Source organism: Balaenoptera acutorostrata, chromosome 10 (assembly GCF_949987535.1).
Source record: "Balaenoptera acutorostrata chromosome 10, mBalAcu1.1, whole genome shotgun sequence".
Taxonomy (NCBI): domain Eukaryota; kingdom Metazoa; phylum Chordata; class Mammalia; order Artiodactyla; family Balaenopteridae; genus Balaenoptera; species Balaenoptera acutorostrata.
Window position 1 is genome coordinate 64332172 of NC_080073.1, and position 13640 is coordinate 64345811.

Sequence of the window (13640 nt, forward strand, 5' to 3'; positions counted from 1 at the left end):
CTACATATGGGTAACACATAAATATTTGGTTATATTTCTTAGTTATTTTTACATACATACATATATACCTTATATACCATCCCTCTCTCTGGATCTCCTTATTCCCTAGGACACCATTTTTTTGAGCAATAAAGTATTTTTTAATTAAGGTATGCACATTAGTTTTTTTTTTCTTAAACATCTTTATTGGAGTATAATTTAAACATAATGCTATTGCACACATAGACTACAATATAGTGTAAACATAACTTTTATACGCACTGGAAAACCAGAAAAATTTTGTGACTTGCTTTATTGTGATATTCGCTTTGTTGCTGTGGTCTAGGGCAGGGGTCCCCAACCCCCGGGCTGTTAGGAACCAGGCTGCACAGCAGGAGGTGAGTGGCAGATGAGCCAGCGAAGCTTCATCTGTCACTCCCCATCACTCCCATTACCGCCTGAACCATCCTTCCCCCAACCCTGGTCCGTGGAAAAATTGTCTTCCACGAAACCGGTCACTGATGCCTAAAAGGTTGGGGACCACTAGTCTAGAGTATCTCTGAGGTATGTATTTAATCATCTACCAATAACTCAAGTAAAATGAGGACAGAGTACTGATTTAGCAATGTGAAGGTCATAAGTGATGATAATAAGAGGAGTATTTTTGGGGCAAAAATCTGGATGGAATAGATTCAGGGTAAAATGAAAGCAGAATAATTTTTGGTAACAGGTATTTCCTCTTTCCAGGAAATTTACTGTAAAATGAAGCAGAGAATTGGAACAGTATCCGGAGAAGAATGTGAGGTCAAAGGGGAGATATTGGAGATATTAGATTATCTTTGTTCTACCCTAAACCACTTTTCCTAACTGCAAATAAAAATCAAATAATTTTTTGGGTCACATCTATAATATAACTGGCTGTTTCTTACAGCCCTACTGTCTCTAAATTAGAAGCACCCCACTGAAGCTAGCTTTCTCTTCCCATGTTGTGGTATTACTCCTAGTTTTTCTTTCTCATCCATATTCTACATCTGTCTGTTGCTTTTACTGGAACTGTTAATATATCATTTTAACCTGATAATCTTATCTTCACTTTCCGTTAATTCCTTCCTGAAAAGGACTTTGTCTAATTAATGAAGTCATCATAAAAAACTTTCCCAACAGATTTTTCCCCCTCCTATTATAGATTTCTAAATAAATTCAACTTCTCCATTGATATAAATTTCATTTCTAGTTTATATTTCCCTATAGTTGAATTACTACAAATAGAGCCTAAGATTAATGGTATTTGAACCCGAAGCTTCCATGTCATGTGGTCCTTTGTTCATTGAGATGCTCAGAGCAAACTTTCCTCTTGAGGCCACTGCACTGCCTTTTTCTGCAGAGTATTAGTTTCCTCTCCTTTTATTTTCCCCTATTTTCTCATAACCTGGCATTTTTCTTCATGTTTCCAATTCAGTATTTCTTCTATTGGTATGTAAAAACACTCCAAAACTTAGTGTCTTAAAACAGCAATAATTATTTACTGTCTCTCACTGTTCCTGTGGCTCAAGAGTTGGGAATACCTTGGCTGGGTGGTTCTGGCTCAGGACTCCTTTGAGGTTGCAGTCAGACCGTCATTTCAAAGCGATGCTCTTGAAGCCTCTTTGTCACTTGTCTGGAGTCTGAATTGGGAAGCCTTGAACAGCTGGGATTTCTTGAACATAGATTTTATCCCTATGTAGTTTCTCCACGTGGTCTCTTGAGAAGAGTAACTTCAGGATAGCCAGGCTTCTTACATGCCAGTTCTGGTTCCCTCTGCTTGTGTCCTGAGAGAGTCAGATGGAAGCCGCGATGGCCTTTCATGAGTCTGCCTCTGAAATCATGCAGCCTCACTCCCCCTGCATCCTATTGGTCCAGGCAGTTACAAAGTTCTGCTTAGTTTCCAGGGAAGAAAACACAGACGCCCACCTCCTGATGGAGGAATGTCAAGGCAGCAGTGTAAAAACAGTGTGTGGAATTGGAAATATATTGATGCAGCCATCTCTGAAACGTTATCTGAAAGCCGATCTCCTTTCTTTCCAAATCTTGTTCCTCCTTCTAATTATTGCCTTATGCTTCAACATACTCTCCATTCATGAATGATTTTCTTATTTTCTTTATTCTCTTGGCTTCACTTCCTTGCCTCCTACCCTGAAGCTAATGCTAAGGAATATTTTTCACACTTTTTAATACCCTCAGATGCCTTCTACTTGTGATCCCAAAACACACTAAGCATGTCAATCTCCAAATCAAATGACCTCTGCTTCTGCACTACTGAATCTTTCTGGAGAAAACTACATTACTGTGTTTTCTGGCATCATCATCACCATTATTATTAATTTTCACTCTCAACCAAAATTTTTGACACTGCCAAACAGTACTCTTTGTCAACTAGTTTAAAATATTTCCCATTCATTCTGAATGAATATGGTAAGCCCAGAGTAGAAATGGCTTGTGTTTCATCCAGCACATCATCCATAGAGGTTTCATGAAGAGGTTTATGTGGAAGAAGCAAGCCAAAGAATTCTCTTTGTAGTACCAGTCAGTAGAAATGTTTATTTCATAAGGAAGAATATTGCTATGTTCATATGTATGAAACAAATTTAGATTGATGTAGCCCCACTTGTTGACTGTTCCTTTTGTTGCTTGTGCTTTTGGGATCATATCCAAAAAACTATTGCCAAGACCAATGTCAAGGAGCTTCTTACCTAATTTTCTTCTTGGATTTTTATGGTTTCAGATCTTATATTTACATCTTTAATTCATTTTGAGTTAATCTTTGTGAGTGGTGTAAGATAGGAGTTCAATTTCATTTTTCTGCCTGTGGTTATCCAGTTTCTCAACACTATTTATTGAAGAAACTATCCCTTCCCCATTGAGTATTTTTGTCAAATATCAGTTGGGACATCTTTTACTTCTTTACTGTGTAATAATTGAAATTCACTCATGCAGATGTATCAGCATTGCCCATTTTAAAATGTCACTAGTACTAAAAGTAGGATTTTACTCTTGTCAAACCTTTCTTGGCTCTTAATATCTATCCTCCTTTGTAAAATAAATTACTTTGAAATTCTAAAAAAAAAAAAATCAGTTGACTGTACATGTATGGGTTTATTTCTGAACTCTCTACTCTGTTCCAATGATCTGTGTGTCTGTTATTATGTCAGTACTGTATTGTTTTGATTACTATAGCTTTGTAATATAGTTTGAAATCAGGAAAGGTGATGTCTCCAGTTTTGTTCTTCAGAATTGCTTTCACTATCCAGGGTCTTTTGTGTTTCCATACAAATTTTAGGATTTTGTTTTTCTATTTCTCTGAAAAAATCAATGGAAGTTTGATAGGGACTGCATTGACTCTATAGATGGTTTGGGGGTAGTATGAACATTTTAACAATATTAATTCTTAATTCATGATCACATACATCTTTCCATTTGTTTGTGCCTCCTTCAATGTCTTTTATCAAAGTCTTGAAGTTTTTATGGTACATATCTTTCACTTTCTTGGTAAGTTTAGTCCTAATATTTTATTGTTTTCGATGCTGTTGTGAATGGGATAATTTTCTTTATTTCTTTTTCAGATGTTCTGTTGTTAATGCATAGAAACACAACTGATTTCTATATGTTGATTTTGTATCCTGCAACTTTACTGAATTTGTTGATTGGTTCCAACAGTTTTTTCTTTGGATCTTTAGGTTTTTATAAGCTCCTATCATCTGCAAATAATGACGATTTGATGCCTTCCTTTTCAATTTGGATGCCTTTTATTTCTTTTTTTTAAATTTTATTGGAGTTGATTTACAATGTTGTGCTAGTTTCTGCTGTACAGCAAAGTGAATCAGTTATATATATACATATATCCACTCTTTTATAGATTCTTTCCCCATATAGGTCATTAACAGAGTATTGAGAAGAGTTCCCTGTGCTATACAGTAGGTCTTTATTAGTTATCTATTTTCTATATAGTAATGTGTATATGTCACCCCCAACTTCCCAATTTATCCCTCCCCCTCCCTGCTTGCTTTCTCCCCTGGTAACCATAAGTTTGTTTTCTACATCTGTGACTCTATTTCTGTTTAGTAAATAAGTTAATTTGTACCATTTTTTTTTAGATTCCACATAAAAGTGATATCATATGATATTTGTCTTTCTCTGTCTGACTTACTTCACTCACTATGACACTCTCTCAATCCATCCATGTTGCTGCAAATGGCATTTCACTCTTTTATATGGCTGAGCATTATTACATTGTATAGGATGTACCACATCTTCTTTATCCATTCCTCTGTCAATGGACATTTAGGTTGCTTCCATGTCCTAGCTATTGTAAATAGTGCTGCAATGAATATAGGGGTGCATGCATCATTTCAAATTATGGTTTTCTCTGGATATATGCCCAGGAGTGGGATTGCAGGATCATATGGTAGCTCTATTTTTAGTTTTTTTTAAAGAACCTCCATAATGTTCTCCATAATGGCTGTACCAATTTACATTCCCACCAACAGTGTAGGAGGGTTCCCTTTTTCCACACTCTCTCCAGCACTTAACTGTTTGTAGATTTATTTTTATTTTTATTTTTATTTTTATTGAAGCATAGTTGATTTAAGAGATTATCATACTAAGTGAAGTCAGAAATAAAAGAATGTTTGTAGATTTTTTGATGATGGCCATTTTGACCAGTGTGAGATGATACCTCATTGTAGTTTTGATTTGCATTTCTCTAATAATTAGTGATGTTGAGCGTCTTTTCATGTGCTCTTTTGCCACCTCTATGTCTTCTTTGGAGAAATGTCTATTTAGATCTTCCACCTATTTTTTGATTGGGTTGTTTGTTTTTTTGATATTGAGCTGTTTGTATATTTTAGTTTTTTTTTTTTTATATGAGCTGTTTGTATATTTTGGAGATTAATCCCTTGTTGATTCATTTGTGGATGCCTTTTATTTCTTTATTTTTACTGATTGCTCTGGCTAGGACTTCAAGTACTATGTTGAACAAGAGTGGTGAGAGTGGACATCCTTGTCTTGCTCCTAACCTTAGAGGAAAGGTTTCAACTTTTCACCATTGACTATCACTTATGGGTTTCTCATATGTGGCATTTATTACATTGAGGATTTTTATCATGAAAGGATGTAATATTTTACAAATGCTTTTTCTATTTTATTGCTCAGCTAATTTCTTCTCATCTTTATTTTCTTCTGTTTTTGTATCTTAGTTTAATTGTAATTTTACTTAAAGTAATTTTAAAAAAAATTATCTTCCTGGATAATATTCTCCTGGACTCTTTAAAATGTCCCAAAATGATTTGCTTTGGTTTGATCCATTCTGGATTTGGGACCCACAGACTCCGGACTTCTGCTCCTGCCTAGGCAGGAAATTCAAGAAGGTCTGAGGGACTACAGGCTTGGGGCACTGAAATCGGATGTTGAATTTCAATTGACAGCAGGGTAGCCTCTTGATAAATAGCAGCCCAAGTGTAGGCTGAACCACAAAAGAGCCTCTAAGACTTGGGCCTGGAGCAGGTTTTGATGTGAAACAACCCTAGATGATCATAAGAGATCATGATCATTTATTCTATCATAAGAGAAGAAAATGTGGCCTGCTCTTTCCTATTTACGGTAGACACACCCACACTCACAGCCTCACCTTCACAAACACACACTGGAAAAGTGAGTGGGAGAGAAGAGAATCCTCACTAATTGTGCTTGTAGAGTAAGGCCACCACAAGCAGGGGAGCCTCTGGCAGAGCAGGCTGTGGTGGTCCAGGTTGGGGCAGAGTCATGACTGTCAGGCTAACACATTGGCAGCAGTGTTTGGATGCACAAGGCAACATTTTCCAGAAGAAGGGAGTGGGGGTCATTGACTGAGGATAAAAGAAGACAGCTCACAGCGTGAAAGTCCACCTAAGTTTGCTTCGTTCATGAACACAGTCAGAAGAAGCATGGTAAGAAGGGGTGGACAATTTCACAAATGCATTTAAAGCACCACTGCTACCAGAACAGCACCACTTCTGTTAAAGTTGATGGTGGCTCAGATCCATTGTAAATAGAATTAAACATGAATGTGACCTTTTTTCCCCTCCAAATCTTCATCTAAACTTAATGTTTATTAGTTTTAACTAATTAACATTAGGTTAATGTTAATTAACATTAACCTAATGTTTAATGTTTATTAGTTTTAACTAATTAACATTAGGTTAATGTTAATTAACATTAACCTAATGTTTAATGTTTATTAGTTTTAACTAATTAACATTAACCTAATGTTTAATGTTTAATGATATTAAACCTAATGTTTATTTTCCAGCCTTATTGCCACTGACTTGGTTTAGATCCAATCATTATTCTTCAGGATGAGTAGTTCCATAAAAACCTATCTGAGAATTAAACTTATAATGTGTGGCTCTCAAATTCTTCAGCTACAGGGCTATTCATATACTCTCCAGAATCCAAATCTAATCATATCACTCCTTGGGCTAGAATTCCTAAATTGTTTTCCATTACATAACACAAGTTTCCAGTTTCCTTGAATATTATAAAAAGCTTTTATTATCCACCACTTCCCACCTATTTACCGCCATTTCCTGCCATGGGCTCCTCTTTCCCTTTAAATTATGTGCAGTTCCCTGAAGGTTTCATGCTGTTTCACCACATCTACTCCATTGTGGATTTGTCCCTTTTGCCCAGAACACCTTCCTCAGCTCTGCCTTCAAATGCCAGCAAAGCCTTTTCCTTCCAAAGCCTCCTTTCTCTAGAGAGAGCCAATATTTCATCCTAATATCTAGAACCTGAAAAGTGATTTTTTTTTTTTTTTTTGACTGTGCCGCCTGGCTTGTGTGATCTTAGTTCCTGGACCAGGGATCGAACCTGGGCCACAGCAGTGAAAGCACTGAGTCCTAACCACTGGACCACCAGAGAATTACCTGAAAAGTGATGTTTAAACTTTGTTTACATTCTTTCTCCCAGAAGGGTTAACTTCAGGGAGCGGGGATTGAATTTTTTTCATTTGTATATCCCTTCTTAGAACAGTATTCAGGTAAGTAGTAACTGAATCTTTTTTCCTTCTTGAATAATGTGTCATATTGCTCCTAACACTTTTCAGAATTGAGTGAAATAAAGTACAATGTTGGATAGGGGTTCTTCATCTACTGGTTTAGTCGATGAAGGTTTATTGAGTGCCTACATCTTACGAGGGACTGCTCAGTCCAGGGGCTGTCACACAAATCTTACAATATTGCCCAGTTCCTGCCTTCAGATATCTTATGTGCTAATAGGGAAGAAAATGCTTAAATCAAAAGACCCAAACTTACCATTTATTTTATCTATCTATCTATCTATATCTATCTATCTATCTACACACACGCACACACACAATGAAATAAGAGAACATAGTTCCACTGGGGATAAAATACAGATGGATTTTAATTTAACTGGAGAAAAAAAAAGACTGCATATCCAACAGAAAACTCTCTAAAGGTACTGCTTACTGTCATAGGATTTGATATGCAAAGGAGAGTAGTGAGTTTTGTAAGTTCTTCTAGTTATCTTCTAATTATCTCCAGTTAGTTTCTAAAAGACCATTTGGAAGTATATTTATAGGTAAGCCCAAATTAACACTATCTGGTGGTGGCAGAATGAGTTTTGCTTTGGCTTATAACATTTTCATTATCACATATTGTTAGTTGAAAATTTGTAACTAGGAAAGTACCCATAAATCTTGATAAGAACCTGGAATGCAGTTATGTTAACCAGAAAAGAACAGAGCCTTATACTTCAGCTCTCATGAAACTGGGATTGTGTTGACATTTCTGCAAATAAGAAGCCCAAAAAAGACAATGGTTTGAACGAATGCTGCCCATTCCAGGCTGAGAGGCCCACAGATAACAAATAATCTCAAGACATAATGGAGTCAAGGCTAAAACAGACATGAGCAGTTGACCCCTGAGGGTCCCAGGTAATACTTCAGTGGCCAAATGCCAGTCAAGACCAGCTGAATCAGAATAACTGAGTGTCACCCAACTAAAATGGTGTATCAGGGTGGTGTCAGGGAGCTGCATTTTTAACAAGAATCTCAGGGGATTCTGAAGCAGAAAGCCTGGCCACGATAATTTTAGCTTGGTAACAAAAGATAATCAAATGCTGCAGCCATTTAAAAACACCTTAGTAAATCATTCACAGAACGCCTAGCTTCTTTAAGCATCACTACCTTGATATATACTCCAAGACCACCTGGTTGAAAAATAAACACAAATATGACTGGATAAGGTGTCTTGCTGTATGAATGACCATGCTTCACACCAGCTAAAATCTTAGGGCAGGAGCACTGAATTGTGCAACTATTGGTTGGTGACCTTGTTTGGGCATAGCTATACAAAATAATGATATTTATTTAAAATTCTGTATTTAAAGCCTCTTTAGATGGTAGTAGTTGGAAAGCAGTTTCAGTGATCTATTCTGGATACTCCTAGTGGCAACATGATTTTGCCACATGTATGTAAAATATTGGCTTTTACTCTGTACTCTGTAACAGGGAAAGGGATCCTATATTCTATTAGATGTAAATATTGTATTAAATTAAATTTTTCAAATATTTAGAGGAGGAGGAAGAACTCACTAACATGCCATTGCATTGGAAATTCTTGTGAGGGGACCATCTACCAGATCCTGACTCGAGAAAATATTCATCTTCAGAGCCAGTAAAGCATCAGTAGCAGGCTTACCTGTAGTCTTTGATAGGAAGGGAGACGGTTTTGTTTTTTGAACAAACTGCATTCAGAACTGCTTTTAACCTGCATGTAAGTTGCTGATGAGTAATAAGTGTGAAAAAATCTCCCACAAGAATACTAGAATGCTATTAAGTTTTGAACCACAGATTTCTGCTAATGGAATGAGGAAACAATTTTGTCTTTCTCAATCTTCTGAATTCCACCTTCTCACTCCATTCCAGTAATGTGTAAAATAAGTCATTATAAAAGCACTGTTTAGGATCAAGAAGGTAAGGAAAAGATGTCGCCTTTCAACAAGAGGAGAATAACAACCAGGGAGTAATAGTTGAAATGAAATAATCAGATTCTATCAGTAAAACAAAACAAAATGAAATAGGGTTTATAGATACTTCCTTATAATAGTACCTCCTAAAGACCTAGACTATATTTTCACATGAGGAAAGTAAGATTTGAGAATTGGCAGATGCAAGGGAGGATGCATAATTTGTAAAAAGAAAAGTACAGTTTTTGAATAAAAATATTTTAATTAATTAAGTCAGTTCTTAAAAGCCAAAACATTGGACAGAGCACGTGGAGAATACTTCCCTTAGAGTAGGAAACAATGTAACATGATTAGCTGTATAATCAGATGAAGGGTGCACTGTTGCCTTGTCATGATGCAGAGGATGGTGAGGTAAGTTCCACTATGACAACAGCTCAGTGAGAGGAACGAAGGGCATGATTTAGAAAGTAAAAGCATCCCAGCCACAGATGTATTTGAAAAGGATAACCTCCTATTTTTAAAAGATGAATAAATAAGGAAATTATTCATAGCTAGCTCAGGGGAAAATGAGATGACCCAAACACATGGTGATAAGGGAAGATTGGACAAGGAGAAGGAAGAGTGGAGATGATTTGCAAGATCAAATTAAGAAAATTTATACAGTCTTAACAGGCATTTCTAAATAACGAAATTATTTTCAGAACAGCTTCTGACGCAGGAGGAAAAACAATTAGGGTTCATGATAGCAGAGACAGGGTAAAGAAGGTGATATAATTAATGCCATGGTCCACTTTCCACCTGGAGATGTAAATCTCTGGAGTGCAATCCGCAGTGATAGAGGAGTGGCTGCCTAGCAACCGAACTCAATAGGCTTTTATGCTTTGTTTGACTCATTTATTCTCAAAGCTGTAGGACAGCAGACTCTCTTTTATAAAGACAGTCATGATTTTCATCAGGGCAAAAAGTAAGAATTTATTTTAAGTAAATAATGTCTCCTAAAAGGGAACCCTCCTACATTGCTGGTGGGAGTGTAAATTGGTGCAGTCACTATGGAAAACAGTATGGAGGTTCCTCAGAAAACTAAAAATAGAGTTGCCATACAATCCAGCAATCCCACTGCTGGACATATATCCAGACAAAACTATGTTTCAAAAAGATACATGCACCCTTATGTTCATAGCAGCACTGTTTACAATAGCCAAGACATGGAAACAACTTAAATGTCCATCAACAGATGAATGGATAAAGAAGACGTGGTACATCTATACAATGGAATATTAGCCATAAAAAAAGAATGAAATAATGCCACTTGCAACAACATGGATAGACCTAGAGATTATCATACTAAGTGAAGTAAGGTCAGAAAGAGAAAGACAAATACATAAGATATCACTTATATGTGGAATCTAAAATATGGCACAAATGAATTTACTTATGAAACAGAAACAGACTCACAGACATAGAGAACAGACTCATGGTTGTAAAGGGGGAAGAGGGAAGGGAGAGGGATGGACTGGGAGTTTGGGGTTAGTAGATGCAAACTGTCACATATAGAATGGATAAACAACAAGGTCCTACTGTATACCACAGAGAACTATATTCAATATCCTGGGATAAACCATAATGGAAAAAAATATGAAAAAGAATGTATATATGTGTATAAGTGAGTCACTTTGCTGTATGGCAGAAATTAACACAACACTGTAAGTCAACTATACTTCAAAAAAATAATAAAAATTTGGATTTTCTACCAAAAAAAAAAAGTCTCCTAATGAGTGCAGTACCACCTGGTGGTCTTATTTTTCTTTGGGTGGGGAAGAAGGTAAGTCCAGGATGAGACAGATGAACTGGGATAAAATATAAGGGTAAAGAATCCAGTTGTCCCTTTGGGGTTGAGGAGGGAGGTTGTCGTGGAAATCTAAGTGTGAGATGAAAAGAAGGATAAGCAATTATTGGCTCAGAATATGATGAGGGTTTTGCATTTCAGTGGAGGATCTATTGTCTTAGGAGACAGTAAGTTACAAGGTGGAGCCTGTGATCTGCACTATGCGGGACTGTGAGAGGGATTTGAAGAAGTGTGGAATCCAAGCCTTTCACATTAAGGAGAACAGGAAATGTGAAGCTGGATTCCTGGATGCATCACCCACACAGATCCAGGTGTTAATGTGTATGAGTGAAGGGAAGAGAGATCAAGAGGCGGACAAGGCAGCAACAGAGGGAGGTCCACAGGGATGAAGCTCTCCAAGGGGCTAGATTTCACTTACAGATGGAAGGGGAGTCATCTGGACCTAGGATTGGTGCAAAAGACAGTTCTGGTGCCACCTCACCCTTCAGTGGTGGTGGGAGAATGGGAATCAATACTGTCAACCTTAATGTGTGGTTTAGTTTGGGTAAAAAAAAAAAAAGGCATGAGTGGTGTAGACTCTGAAAATATAGGGCATTGATTGTTCACAGTGGAAAGGGAGTTTCTATTCAAAGAACTGGGACAACATGGAATAAAAGAATGAGCTGGGGAAAGAATTTCCATGCGATTATCATTAATTCATTGATTCAAGAGATATTTATCAGGGACTTCTCTGTGGCAGGCACTGTTCCAGGAACCAGTGATATAGCCATAAAAAACACAGAGAAGGTCTGTAGCTTCAAGGACTTTAGGTTCTTATTGATTATTTTAGAGGTGATTTACAGATAGTTCATAGACTTCTTTTCACTTGCCCCAAACTGGTATAACTATATGAGTGCTAGAAAATAAATCAACAAACAAACAAATAATAAATGAAAGAAAGAAAGAAAGAAAGAAAGAAGAAAGGAAGGAAGGAAGGAAGAAAGAAAGAAAGAAGAAAGGAAGGAAGGAAGGAAGGAAGGAAGAAAAAGAAAGAAGGAAAAAAGGAAGGAAGGAATTACAAAGGAAGAAACAAAGAAAAAATAATAATCTTAGGTAAAAGGCTGTCTAGAATAGCAGAAATATGAAACCTGTATATTTGTAAGAGTGAGGAAAACTAGCCACCAAAGTAAAAGGTATAATTTAAGAGAGGGGTAAACTAGATGAAGAAGGGAACTCTTTAAAAGGCTGGAATATGAAACTAATATACTTCGTGAAATACTCTCAGACTAAATAACTCAGTGAGATTATCTCTCTGTCTATCTTACTCTCTAACTGCCTATCTATCTATCTATCTATCTATCTATCTATCTATCTATCTACAGTTGACCCTTGAACAATGCTGGGGTTAGGGGTGCCCACCCCCAGTCAGTAGGAAATCTGCATATAACTTCATAGTGGGTCTTCTGTATCCACAACTGTAGAATTTACTATTAAAAACTCCTAGTATAAATGGACCTGTATAGCTTGAATCTGTGTCGTTTAAGGTCAATTATATATATATACATATATATATATATACTTATATGTATATAAAATATATGTAAAATATACATTCTTAAATTTATTATTGAACTTAAAATAGTCCTAAAAATTTTAAATATAATGACCAAGAAAAAAATTGCCTAATTATGTAAATGCCATGTTTACTAGTCTAATACTACATTAAAAATCACAAGGTCATCATTTCCTCTAAGTCAAAGCAAGATCTACTGTATATATCACTCAGTTATAAATATACATGCATATATGTATGTATATGTGTTGATAATACTCTAAAATGACCATTTTTCCTATTCCTTAATGGATATTGTACATGATCTAGACACAGCTTTATAAACAAGTTCCACTCTGTCCACTTCAACTGTATAAGGGGAGCTTCCAAATCTGTGCCCCTGTGAAAGGGAACAGCACTTCTTTCTGGAGATGCTCTTGTTATCACATCTGCAATAAATTAATCTTCATGTTGCCATGGTCTGCTGAGGATTTCCTAGTCTCACAAATATTTTGTTTGTACCATTGTCCCTTTGAGAATTAACATATTAACTCAAACATTGGGAAATTAATTAGAAATTGATTACTTAATAAACAACCGTGTTTTTTGTTTGTTTTAAATTGAGTTTTATGTTTCTGCCATTGCACAGGGGCCAAACCAATGAAAAGTAATGGAAGAGATGTTTTGTTTCCAAAGGTGGCAGCAGCAGCACCTGCTCAGGTGTACATCCCTAGTGACCTACTATGGCCTTGGCCTGAGAGTCTCAACGTTGGGAGCCCTTCTAAATTGAGGCAGCGAGCTTAGCTGGGGCTTGAAAAGGGAGCTAACACATATCCAGAAGACCACAGATACACAGATATTGGCGACCAAAAATGGGGTTTTGGGGGATGTAAAACTGTAAATATTTGTATATATAGAAATGTAAGGTTTTTTTTTTTTTTTTTCTTTTTTCTTGAGCTTTTCTTCATGTGTTCTCAAATGAGTCACTTGCCACTGGTTCGCTTCAGGAGATGACCCAAGACAAGAGTCAAACCTATTTACCTGTTGGCTAGGGCTGGGCTGGAGAAGGTCAGCGAGGTCTGTAGGGCATGGCAGGCGGTGGGGCGGAGGTTGGCCCTGCTTGGCTAAGGTGGGCCTGGGGGAAGGACAGCAGCCTCAGAAGGGCAAGGCCCAAGAGGTGCTTCGAGAACTTTCCTCTGTTACTTCTTTCCCATTCCTGGCCACTGGCCCCGATGAAAGTGAAGCTGAGTGATCTCTCTTCATGACTCTGGGAGGAGGTTT